Source organism: Callorhinchus milii, unplaced genomic scaffold (genome assembly GCF_018977255.1).
Source record: "Callorhinchus milii isolate IMCB2004 unplaced genomic scaffold, IMCB_Cmil_1.0 Scaffold21, whole genome shotgun sequence".
Lineage (NCBI taxonomy): Eukaryota > Metazoa > Chordata > Chondrichthyes > Chimaeriformes > Callorhinchidae > Callorhinchus > Callorhinchus milii.
In genome coordinates this window covers 3,599,111-3,612,033 of record NW_024704762.1, presented here as the reverse complement: position 1 = coordinate 3,612,033, position 12,923 = coordinate 3,599,111, and the positions used below count along the sequence as shown (strand labels likewise).

At 45.6% G+C, this 12,923-nt stretch overlaps 1 protein-coding gene across 1 annotated transcript in view; it reads left to right on the top strand.

Moving 5' to 3' along the window:
• Window positions 1–3,874: 3,874 nt before the first annotated feature.
• Window positions 3,875–12,923, top strand: part of LOC103183550 (lysine (K)-specific demethylase 4B) — an 81,620-nt gene continuing 72,571 nt past the window's right edge. Inside the window, exon 1 of the mRNA XM_042342710.1 lies at window positions 3,875–4,060. The gene's annotated coding sequence lies outside the window, so the exon portion shown is untranslated. The remainder of the gene's footprint in view (window positions 4,061–12,923) is intronic.

Genomic DNA, 12,923 nt, shown 5'->3' with positions numbered 1-12,923 from the left:
TTTTCACTTGTGGTGCTTGTGTCATTGTGGGTAAATTGTTTCAGTGTCTTGGGACATCCTCCCAACATGAAAGATCCTATACAAATTTAATTTGTTGTATGAAGAAGGAACTAGAATATCGCACATATTGTGGTTAGCACTTTAAAATGAGGTTTGCAGAATATCCAGTGCGCTTGCTTTAACCCCATTTGTCTGATAATAGCATTGACCAATTTCTGTTGTGGCGGGAAAACGTCTCGGATAATAGGGATTTTTTTTTATAGAGAATAACGTCAACACACCCTTTGGAGAGAGAGGAATTTCTGTATTCTCGGATTCTGTTTATAGTTGCAAAAGTTCATAGACTCTAATTGTATTGTAAGGGGAAGATGTGATGCTTATTTTATGTGAATAGAACTCTGGGCATGAGTGCCCCAGAATTGCCTATGCATTGTACATGGTTTCCTCTAATCTACTGCTCTCACTGGATCAGGAGGGCTTATTTCGCAAGAGTGGTTGCAAATACATAAGTCAAGAGATCTATAAAGCAGTATACACTAACATCTACACAGCAGTGCTCAGCAATACTGGATAGATTTTCTTCTGCTAAAATGCGTGTACTGAGAGGTGGCATTCCAGGTAGTGTCTTCATTAACTAGCTCATAAGGAGATTGTTTAAACATCATCTTTAAAGCACAAAAGTTAGGATACCGGAGAGCCATATAAAGGTAGCTGTCTGTAATACAGTATTTAGGATCATCGGACAATCTGTTTACACATGCTGCTTCTCTTGACTACACGAATGAAGATAACACTGAATGATTACTTTGTGATGGTTAATGATTAACCAATTGGAGAAGCTCAAGATCTTTGTTAATACCTGTAGAATTGTACTTTTTTTAAATTCATTTTTATTTATCGTTGTGAAAGGAGCGCTGAACTGTTCATAATGTAGTCAGTTTGCTTTATTTTATCTTCCGTAAAGAATTTTTATTAGATGTGTTCAATGATCCATGTTCTGTTGTGGATTACTGGCAGCGATAGTAAGTTTCTCTATGTGTAATTCAGAATGTAACCGATTCACTGTCCATTGATTGTTTCCAGACCCATTGTCACACAAAAGTGAATTTTGTGGGGATGCTTCAAATTTGCTCTGCAACTTCTGCCTCAAATCTCCATACGTTACAGCCACAACAAAAAGAAGCATATATCAGAAGTCAGGAAAATAATCAAAGAAACAAACAAGTTGGGATTGATAGGATATAAATGTTGAAAATTGAGTTTCCTCGTGTCTTAATAGGAAAGGCACAGGTGTGATACTGCACTGTATTGATCAATAAGATCCTGAATTCAATCTGTATTAATATGATCTCAGACAAAATGCCAGTAGGAATGTTGAAACTCCCCTGGGACCTGGACTAAAGTTTTGCATAGATTGATACCAGTGACCCCTCCTGGAGAACATGTTTAAGCATAGCATGGTGGTTGATGACTGGACGTGTTTGTGATGCCATCACGGTTGGAAGAGCCTGTCAACATTCACTGACCAGTGAAGAATCCCTACTTGAGTTAGGAACCAGTGGACTATTGGATACCTGGAACTATTCCCAACCAAGACTGCACTTTCCAAAGGAGAGAAAAAGCTACATACAGTGAGTGAAATGCTGAGATTAAACACATGAAGTGACAGTTTTCAAACAGCTCTAAACAGGAAGAACTGTTTACCATTGATCACAGGATGAGTTTTGATGGATATCATGGAGGATGATCTCCCATTGAGTTTAGAGCAAGTTGTGTTTGGGGACCCAGCTTCAGTGCTCTGTCACTTCCACTTTATACGCACCTGCATTGTAATTTGCATTGTTTGCAGATTTGGAATTGAGATCAAGTGATAGTGGGGAGGAGGGTTAATACATCCATTTCACTCCCAGAATTTGATTAATTTTAGTATGCAAAAGTGATTATCTTTTACATGCATATTGAGCATAATTCAATAGTAAAGCATTTAAAATACTGCAGCAGATAATTATAATTCAATTTAGATTTTTAAAGACGATATTTGTTTAAATAAAAAATAGCCATGTGTTGCTTCTCTTGCCTCCGGTGAGAAGAGAATGCCGCGGTTTAAAGTCCAGCTCTTGAAGGCGACCATACGCTGTACTTGTACTCGACCATTTGCATTTATATTTTGCCTTTCGAAGAATTTCGCAGAGATGATGGGGAGCACAAAGCAGGTCGGAGCGGAAGGATAACTTAAGATCACTGACGAAAGATACAATCGCCCGTAATCTCTGGAACTCCACCTTGGAGTCCCTTTGACTCGTCCCCTCCCTCTCCGCATTCAAGACCAACCGGCAACGCAAAGCACTTTGAGACGTCCTCCTCACGTGAAAGATGGCGGATAAATTGTAATTGTTTGTTGCAAGCGGCTTAAAGGGGAGGGAGAAGAAAGAGCCAGGGGGAGTCGGAGAGTGAATTCCAGAGAAAGGGAGTCCCAATGGCCGGAGACGGTGGGGGCCGTCGAGTAAATGTAACGAAACTGGAATCTTGCAGTAATAATCCTTGCCCTTGATATAAAAGCGCCTCATCGCGTTGACGAAACGTCTCAAAAAGCGGAACATCCGGTCAAGTGAATTGTCGGTGTGTTTTGTGGGCGAAACGTGGAAGCCAATTGCGTCCAACAGCGACCCCCCAACCCCAACCCCCCACCACAAACACTCCCGGATCGAAGCGACCAATCTTTTTTTCACGTAAGGGATCATTACTCCCCCCCCCCTCCCCGCGCCCCCCCACCCCATTTAACGCGAGGGTTAATTCCCTTAAGAAGCTTCTCAGCGATTGTATCTCGCGAGCTGCCGCTCGCGTCCTGGTTGTCCGCCCGAGCCCTGGTAGACGACGACGATGATGATGACGATGATGAAGAGTGATCTTGATGCCCAATCCCACACAGCGGGAGGGACCACCCAGAGCTTCCGAAGTAACAGCCTGAGCACAGCTCCACCCATCACTACAGGTGTGTGTGGTGGGGGGGGGGGGGGAGTGATGTGGGGGAGTGTTGGGGTGGAATGATGTGGTGGAGTGATGGGGTGGGGGGGTGGAGTGATGTGGGGGAGTGATGGGGTTGGGGGGATGTGGAGTGATGTGGGGGAGTGATGGGGTTGGGGGGGGTGTGGAGTGATGTGGGGGAGTGATGGGGTGGGGTGGGGGGAGTGATGGGGTGGGGGGGTGTGGAGTGATGTGGGGAGTGATGGGGTTGGGGGGGTGTGGAGTGATGTGGGGAGTGATGGGGTTGGGGGGGGTGTGGAGTGATGTGGGGGAGTGATGGGGTTGGGGGTGTGGAGTGATGTGGGGGAGTGATGGGGTTGGGGGGGGTGGAGTGATGTGGGGGAGTGATGGGGTGGGGGGGGGGGTCGGCTCTCACCTCACTTCGGCGGAACGATACGGGAGCCGCTCACCGAGGGCCGGACGGCCAAACCAAACAGCAGTGGGGGGGGGGTCCGCGCCCGGGGCCCGGTTTCCCCTTTTTAATGCACGAGGTGCGGTCGGTTGCATTTCGTCTGCGGGTGGGCGGCCCGACTGTGTTGAAGCGGGGGGGGGGGGATTGGGCACTACTTGCGGGCGCGCGCGCGCGGCGGCGGCGGCGTCATCGCGCGGCGGCGGTTGTTCTTCTCACGTCACCCCCCTCCCGGCGCGCGACAACCAAACTTAGCGCCGGAAGAGAGGGCGGGACGGTGAGCGGTGGTCCAATCACCGGGTCGATCTGCCTCGGGGGCGCTTGTCAATCAAGAGGGAGAGCCAATCACGGAGGCCGATGGTGCTGGTGGTGGGAGGAGGCGGGTATTCGGCGCGGCCGGGGTTGAGGTTAGGTTGGCCGGTGTGTGAGGAGAGAGGGGGGCGATGGGGGAGGGGGAGGGGGAGCAGCTTTCTGTTTAATGTTCGGTGCTTCGGCGTATTTTCTCTCTCTCTCTCTCTCTCTCTCTTTCGCTCTTTGGCTTTTATTTTATTTGTCTGTCTTTGAGCGACGTTCAGTTCTCCGTCGAAAAAGGTGGGGAGACGCGAGGCTTGAGGTGGCGGCGCCGCGGTGAGTAAGGTTTCCCCTTCTCTTCATCTCCCCCTCACCCCCCCTCTCACCCTCCCCTCCCTCTCTCTCTCTCTCTCTCTCTCTCTCTCGGCGATGGCGATGTGGGAAGGTACCGGCGGTCGAATTGTGTGTGTGTGTGTGTGTGTATGTGTGTGTTCAGGGGTTTGAAATGGTCTCATGGAGGCTCAGGCCTAGAGAAGGAGAGAGAGAGCGACCCCCCCCCCCACTAAGCGGGGCAGTCAGCCACAAGCCCCCTCCCCCCCGTCACCCCCTTCCCCCCTCCCCGTCATCCCCCCCCCCGTCACCCCCCTTCCCCCTCCCCGTCACCCCCTTCCCCCTCCCGTCACCCACCCTTCCCCCTCCCTGTCACCCACCCTTCCCCACTCCCTGTCACCCCCTTCCCCCCTCCCTGTCACCCCCCTTCCCCCTCCCTGTCACCCCCTTCACCCCTCCCTGTCACCCCCCTTCACCCCTCCCTGTCACCCCCCTTCACCCCTCCCTGTCACCCCCTTCACCCCTCCCTGTCACCCCCCTTCACCCCTCCCTGTCACCCCCCTTCACCCCTCCCTGTCACCCCCCTTCACCCCTCCCTGTCACCCCCCTTCACCCCTCCCTGTCACCCCCCTTTCCCCCTCCCTGTCACCCCCCTTCCCCCTCTCCGTCACCCCCTTCCCCCCTCCCCGTCACCCCCTTCCCCTCCCTGTCACCCCTCTTTCCCCCTCCCTGTCACCCCCCTTCACCCCTCCCTGTCACCCCCCTTTCCCCTCCCTCGTTCCCCCTCCCTCGTTCCCCCTCCCTCGTTCCCCCCTCCCCTCCCTCGTTCCCCCTCCCTGTCCCCTCCTTCCCCCCCCTGTTTCCCCCCTCCCTGTCATCCCCTCCTTTCCCCCCTCCTTGTCACCCCTGCCCCCCGTCACCCTTTCCGCCCTCCCTGTCACCTTAAAACCACTCATTGCTGGGCTCCAGGGGGTCATAATGGAGCTCCTCTCCTCCATCCCATCCGACACAGCAGTGACCCCCAGTTATTAACTTTGAACACCCCCCAATATGTGTGATTCAATTCACTTGGTATCAGATTAAATAGCACTGTTTTGTTGGGGATGGAACAAATAGGAGATTGGTTTCAATTTTGATTTGCAAAACAACAGCCGCAAATTAGATTTGTATTGTGCCTTTCACGTCTAGAGGACATCCCAAGGTATTGGACAGTCAGGGGTTTGGGATCAGGAGAAAATAAAGGACATTCAAACCTGTCTATATTTAAGACCCACAATGAGACAGAATTTTGAATTCCGGGTCAAGGCTGGCACGGGGGAGGAGTGTTAAATTGATAAAAGTACCATCCTTTGGATGAGATCTAATTCCTCCCTGTCTCTTCGGGTAAATGTTAATGGTCCCATAGCAATATTGGAGGAGAGAAGCAAGTTTCTCCTGGTGTCCTGGCCAACAACCTCCAGATAAATCAGTCATTCACTTACTTTATGGCTGTTTTATGGGACTTTGTCATGTCATTGGCTACTGTGTTTCCTATTCTCACTACATTTGACTGCAACTCCCTGTGAAGTGCTTTGAGACGTTTCAATGTTACAGGTGCTACATTAAATGCAAAAATTATCATTAAAGTGATTGCTCCTCTATGAAAAGGTCAGCTGTCAACCTGTGTCGGCGAAATTCCATAACCAATTGCTGATTATTCATTAGGCAGGAATAAATCTTATCTTCTCTTTTTATCTTCCCAATTAAGTAATTCAGTATACCAGGGACCGTTATCTGTGACATACAATGCTGTCCAATTTTTTTTTGGGGTGGAGGGCAAGTTTAATTTTCTTGATTTACTTTACCCTCGAAGGATCTCTTTGCAGTCCTGTGTTTACGTTACAGTTTGGAGTCATGCAGTAGCTCAAAATGAGTAAGGGTGGGAAAGAGAATAGTGGATATTATGACATGAAGATGTAGAGTTATAAAAATGTAGATACCAAGAATCCAAATATTGGATGTAGGTCACTGAAGGCTAGAGATTAACACTAGATTCCTAATTTTGATAAGAACAGTGAAGACGTCAATGTTCAATGATTGATCTGACTTGTGAGCTACTAAGAACACAAGCTGCTGACTGACAGCAGTTTGTGTTCCTTGTAGAGCATCCAATCTTGAATTTAGTATATTTATGAGATTACTGGGTAAATGTTCAACAAGGTGCCTAATTCTAGGTGGGCCAAGTGGAATGATATTGTCAGTGTTTGGGATTTCTTCATAAAATTCTGTCTGGAGCCACTCTGCAATACGATGTGCAAAATAAAAAGGGAATCTATCTTTAAGTGGAAATTGGGGTCCGTGTTGGGAATGGCGGTGGACCTAAAGGTTTAACTTTGTATTTATTTGCTTTATCAGGATTAATCTATCTTATCTGTTGCTTCTGATTGGTGCAGAGACTGTACAGTACAAATGTTGCACTATCCTTCTCCCTCCCTCTTGTGCTCTTTGTGAAAATGCTCTCAATTACAAATGGCCGCTTGTGTGTTATTGTGATTGGTTGGCTAGCAAACCTAATCTTTAGATAGTAAATGTCGCCTATCCATCGAAAAATGCAGAGCTAGTAATGCATCAGTACAGCTCTCCTCCTGATTTATATCAACATAAGGATTGTTTGTTGTGCAGTGTCTTATCTGGTACTGTGGTTGAGGTATACAAATATATATATAGAGAGAGAGAGAGATATGTATATAGAGATGGCCTGTGGGACTGTCAAGAACCTCCCTCCCCCCGAACATTTGCAATAGTTCAGATAAACCTGTGTTTTGATTGGTAGTGTGTTTCCAGGTTGGCATAAATCAAGAAATATTCATTCAAGAACACTTATATATTTATTTATTTATTTATTTATCTTTTGGACAACCAAAAATGTTGGCCACCACAGATGAAATGGATAGCTTTATCAGAAAGCCAGCGCAGATATAATGGGCAGAATTGGCCTACTTCTGTGCTGGTTCTGATTTGGAGAATGGAACATTAGGCACTGAAGCTGTTTCAGCAGCTCTACAATGATTGGAAAGATTTTCAAACAGTACTCTGTACCAGTCACAAATGATCAGTCATTAAGAGTTGGCAGAATTAGTAATTTGGACACTAGGATTTGAAGAGGTGGCAACTGATGTGAGAAAACATTGCTTGTTTAATACTCTTACTGAAATAAAATTAATGTTTTGCTAGGTGTGTCGCTTTTACATTTTATATGAGGTAACTGCTTAAAACAATATCTGGATCACTGTAAAATGTTAGACTTCCAAATTATCATTTTAGTTCAGCTAATCTATTTGTGAAAAAAGGTAGGTTATGACCACATGTATTTAAAAAAATATTATAGAGCTGAACTTGATTCATTCATTGGTGATGTTACAGTAATTATATTCCTGGTACCTGTAATAAAGAGAGGGTGAACCTTGTTTACAGTAATAAGTTCACAGTCAGTTGCCACCAACCAGCTCCTGTTAAAATAAGTTATAGATCAATTCATCAGAGTTAGAGAAATGCAATGTGTTTTCTAAAGAGAATTGCTAAACCATTAATTCAAAATTCAAAATCACAGGGTTAGCTTGGAGAAGGGTATTGATAAAATGCATGGAGATTTAAGAGAAAATGCAGACTGAAGTTTAATTGGTTTACTTTTTGTTTTTATTTTTTTATTTTGAAATGTTTTAAATTTGACTGGCTATAATGTCACATATCCGACAGTGTAGGTTTGTAAGATTTATTCATACCCTGTACCCTGCCACATTTTGCCCACAAAATATACAGTCAATTCACTTTACTGTATATTCTGAATTGCTTTGCTCCGTGATAGGGCGCTATATGAAATGCAAGGATTATTATTAGTAGTACTGAAACTGAAACTTTGGTGCGATGTTCTTGGCGATTTCCATGACTTTCACACTGTTTCTCATGGTTGATCCTTTACTTTCAATATCTGAGTTCATCTGCCAAAAGATAAAATTACTTCCACATTATTTGTTATTGTTTGCCTGACTTGTTCACAAATATTTATCAACTATTGCTCTAGCCTTGTATTCTGCAGGGACACTCCCTATTTGATCTTGAGGTATAAACAAACACAGCATTTGACATTGATTATTTACTGGTGCTGTACAGTAGTTGATATAGTGTAATTGTTTAAGATCTCTTCTTATGCTCTGTTTTTATTTTTCTAAATTACACTGATGTTTCTAGGTCATTGGGTCAAACCCAGCCTGGTTCATTTGTGCTAGTACTATATGTGTCTCATCTTATCTGTTCCTGCTAAAGAACTCAAGGTCCAATTAGTTCTTCTTCCGATACAGAGAGAAACAAGATTTTGTTTCATGCAATTTTGATTTATTTAAACACTTACTTTTCCCAGTTGGATGACTCAGTGCAATCTTTTACCATGCCAACAGAATAAACAGAATGCCGACCCCCGTCCCCTCCGGTTAGTGAAGGTCCGTTGGCAATGCTCTTGTGGACCTGCGCTACTCCGAAGCTCTATAACCTAGTCTCCGGTGCCAGTGAGCTGGATTCCAATGTTAAAAAATGTCCAACTTCTGGTTGTCAAGTTGCAGCTGACGTCACTTTCTGTGAGTTGCTCAACAACAACAACTTCTGTATATATAGTGTCGTGGAGGTAGAATCTTGGAATGCTTAACAGTGGTGGAACTTGATACCGAGTTGGGAGAGAGAGATTGTGACTGCAGATATAGATAGTCAAAGAGGAAGATCTTCCGATGGTATCAGATGGGCAAGGTGGAGTCGTGGCATGTGCATTTTAAAGTGTTTTACTGTATCTACGCAGTATATGACCTTCTATAACACACCTGGATGGAAACTCAGTATTGATGTAAATTATTTGGTGCCACAGTTTTTTTTACCACAGACTTGATTTAATCCTGTTACGGTTTCACAAACCGCTGATGAGCTTTATCATAAAGTTTAGTAGTTATCGTTTTGTTTGTTTATAATTCCACCTTGTATCCTGACTGTTAATTTCAATGCATATTTACTTATTATAATTCTTTTGATACTGAGTTTTAACACATTTTATACAATAAGTTACTTTTTAGCCCCTTCCCCAATACTATGTTGACTCTTAGATAATTAGACCAATTTCTATTGTGGGCTTGAAGCCACAGTCTTCTGACCCAGACATGAGATTGTCACCAACCGAGTCAAACAGTCTCCACTTGAGACTGCAACCACTTTTATTTTAAATTTGAACTAATGAAGCTTTTGTACCAGAGTTTAACAATACATTTTCCTTTGTTTCCTTTCCAGTTTTTGATGTATAAAGGGGTAGACAGAAAGCGTGCAGAGGTATTCAATGTGATAATGTGTTTGTTCTTCCTTTTTCTTGTTCTTCCCTAGGAGTTACAATTTGCAAATTTAGAGTTACTTTACTGCACCAATTCTTGTGACTGCTCGATGAAATTTCCATGATATTTCCTCACCCTCATTGCTCCCATAAGGGTTGCAAACATTTACTTAGCCCCGATCTGTTCAAAACAAAATTTAGAATTTTTTAAATAAATATAATAAATACTCAATCCACAACTGTTTGTGGGACACTGCTGTGCGCAATTGGCTGCCGAGTTTTTCGCCCACAAATATACAATTCACTTCAAGGTATATTCTGTGCAGCGCTTTGAGACGTCTCGAAGACGTGAACAGTGCTATATCAAGTGCAGATTATTATATTATAAAATAAATAAAAACAATAAATTCAAAACAAATTTGTGGAAACACTTTCAGTGAGCGAGAAGTAAACGTATGAAACTGGCTCCCTGAGAAGACAGTGGAAGCAGAAAGTGTAAATTCTTTCAAAAGCAAATTAGATAGATTTCTTTTAGGAAATAATATTGCAGTATATAGTTGCTATGGCCAATTGGCTACTGCGTTTCGTCCACAAAATATACAGTCAATTCACTTTACATTATATTCTGTGAAGTGGTTTGAGACGTCTCAAAGGCGTGATATCAAATGATTATTATTATATATTTTAGGACATGATGCGCGTATGCGATTGCCAGGATTGTGGAAGGCAAACCGAATGGCCCTGGGTCTTCTTTTGTCTGGCAATTCTTATGTTCTTAAGTTCTCGAAAGAGTTTGTCGTCTCCCAGCTGCGCTCTTTCCTCTCCACCCACTCACTTTTTGAACCCCTCCAGTCAGGTTTCCGTGCTGCCCATACCACGGAAACCGCCCTGGTCAAGGTCACTAACGACATCTTGACCATCTGCGACCAGGACTCCCTCTGCCTCCTCGTCCTCCTCGACCTATCGGCCGCATTCGATACGATCGACCACTCTATAATAATAATAATAATAATCCTTGCATTTGATATAGCGCTTTTCAAGTCGGGAGGACATCCCAAAGCGCTTCACAGAACACACCTTAAAGTGAATTGACTGTATATTTGTGGGCGAACGCGGCAGCCAATTGCGCACAGCAATGTCCCACAAAGAGTCGTAGATTGAAAATGACCAATTTATTATTGTTTTGGTTTTGGAGGGATTATTATTAGGCTCTGTGTGGAGTAAGGAAACTTGCCCAAGGTTTCGCCCTCTGCCTGGAATTGAACTCAGGTCTCTCGCTTGCAAAACGAGTGAATCTAACCACTGAGCTACAGGACTCCTCCTCCTCCACCGTTTGTCCTCCGACCTCAACCTTCAAGGCCCTGTCCTTGAGTGGTTTAGGTCCTACCTCTCCCACCGTCTTCATTTTGTCTCTACAAACGGCTTCTCCTCCACCCCCGCACTGTCTCGTGCGGTGTCCCTCAGGGCTCTGTCCTCGGTCCCCTCCTCTTCCCCCTCTATATGCTCCCCCTGTGGTGACATCATCCGCAGACATGGGGTTAACAGCCACATGTATGCGGATGACACCCAACTCTACCTTTCCTCCTCTACCCTCAACTCCACGACCCCGATGTCCTGACAGCTGCCTGTCCGACATCGAGTCCTGGACGAGAGACAACTTTCTTCAGCTCAACGTGCGCAAAACTGAGGCCCTCCTGATTGGCTCACGTCAGCGCCTCCGCACCTCAGGCGCTGACACCATCAGCATCCAAGGCTGCACTCTCCACCTCTCAAAGCCAGTCAGGAACCTCGGGGTTCTGTTCGACCCTGAGCTGTCCTTTCTCCCTCATATCCGCGCCACAACTGGCACCGCCTTCCACCACCTCCGGAACATCGCCAGACTACGGCACTACCTCACCCCTCACGCTGCTGAAACCCTGGTCCACGCTTTTATCACCTCAAGGCTGGACTATGGGAAATCTCTCCTCGCCGGCCTTCCCGGCACCTCCCTCCACACTGCAGGTCATTCAGAACTCTGCAGCTCGTGTACTGTCCCGCACCAGACACCGCGACCACATCACACCCACCCTCGCTCGCCTCCACTGGCTCCCCATCCCCCAGAGGATTGATTTCAAGATCCTCATCCTCACCTACAAGGCCATTCACGGCCTCGCTCCCTCCTACCTCTCCAACCTACTATCCCCCTACCTACCTGCCCGTACCCTCCGTTGCCCTGGCTCCGGTCTGCTCCACATCCCCCGCCCCAACCGCCCTACCATCGGTGGCCGGGCTTTTAGCCTCTCAGCCCTTAGGCTCTGGAACTCCATCCCCCAGTGCCTTTGCCTTGCTTCCTCCCTCTCCTCCTTCAAGGCCGGTCTCGAGACCTTTCTCTTTTACCGTGTGTTCAGCTCCCCTCTCGACTCTCTACCCCTCCTCGCTCCCTCCCTTCCCTCCCCTCACCCTTACCATTTCCCCCCTGCTCGGGTCCAACTGTCCAGCGCCTTGGGCCGACCTCCCGACGTGAAAAGCGCTCTATAAATGCAATCAAGTTGTTGTATCTCTGCTAAACAAAAAGCTAGTTGCAAAAAGTGTTTTGAAGAGTGCAAATCCTCAAGAAATTTGATGCATTATTGTTGTCCATGGCAGTGCTCATTAAAATTGTTCCGTGTCCAATGTTGATATTGTAAACCTTGTTGGGCTGCACAAAAGAACATTGAATTGCTTGCAATGCTAGTTTAAAGTGCACTTACAAGGTGCAGTTTAAAGCTTTTATTAGGTGGTGTACTAGAGTGCAACCAGTTGTAACTGTAACTAAGACAGATGTTTTAAATTTAACCCAGGTGGCTGCACGAACATGCACATACAGACAGGTACTAGGTGAAATTATACTGTATGTAGCCTTGAATAATTACATTTTTTTATGAGTCTAAAATGAGTTTCCAAGAGGGAAGCAACCATTTCAGTTACTCTTTAATAAATATCCTATTTTTAAAAAATATTATCTCGAGGCTGTGTGCTCTGTAGTGCTTTGCTTCCCTCTCGGAAACTTATTTTAGAATAAAATTTCAAATAAACCCACCTCCAATTGTTGTGTTTAATGTGGAATTCAGAATCAAATACCAAATTTGCTGTCTCTCGACACACCGAAGATCTAGATACATATCGGGTGGCATTTGATAGTAATGTAAAATGTTTGTTTGTATCCAGTAAGGGAGAGTGAGTAATAGTTGTAATAATACTTATATTTGATATAGAGCCCTTTCACGTTGGGCATCTCAAAACACGTTGCAGGATGTGCTGTAGTACATAATCACTATTTTCTAGGCAAATACGGCAGCCAACTTGCACACAGCAATGTCCTACAAACAGGCATGAAGTAAACAACTATAGTTTATTGTCCGCCAGGACATTGGGTGAAACTGCCTTCTATTTTCAAATATTCTTTAATGTCCACCTGGCCTTTGGTCACCTTCGNCCCCCTCCCCCGGGCTCGGTCCCAGGAACCGTTACTGTGAAGCGCTCTGAGACGCCGTCCGGCGTGGAGGGCGT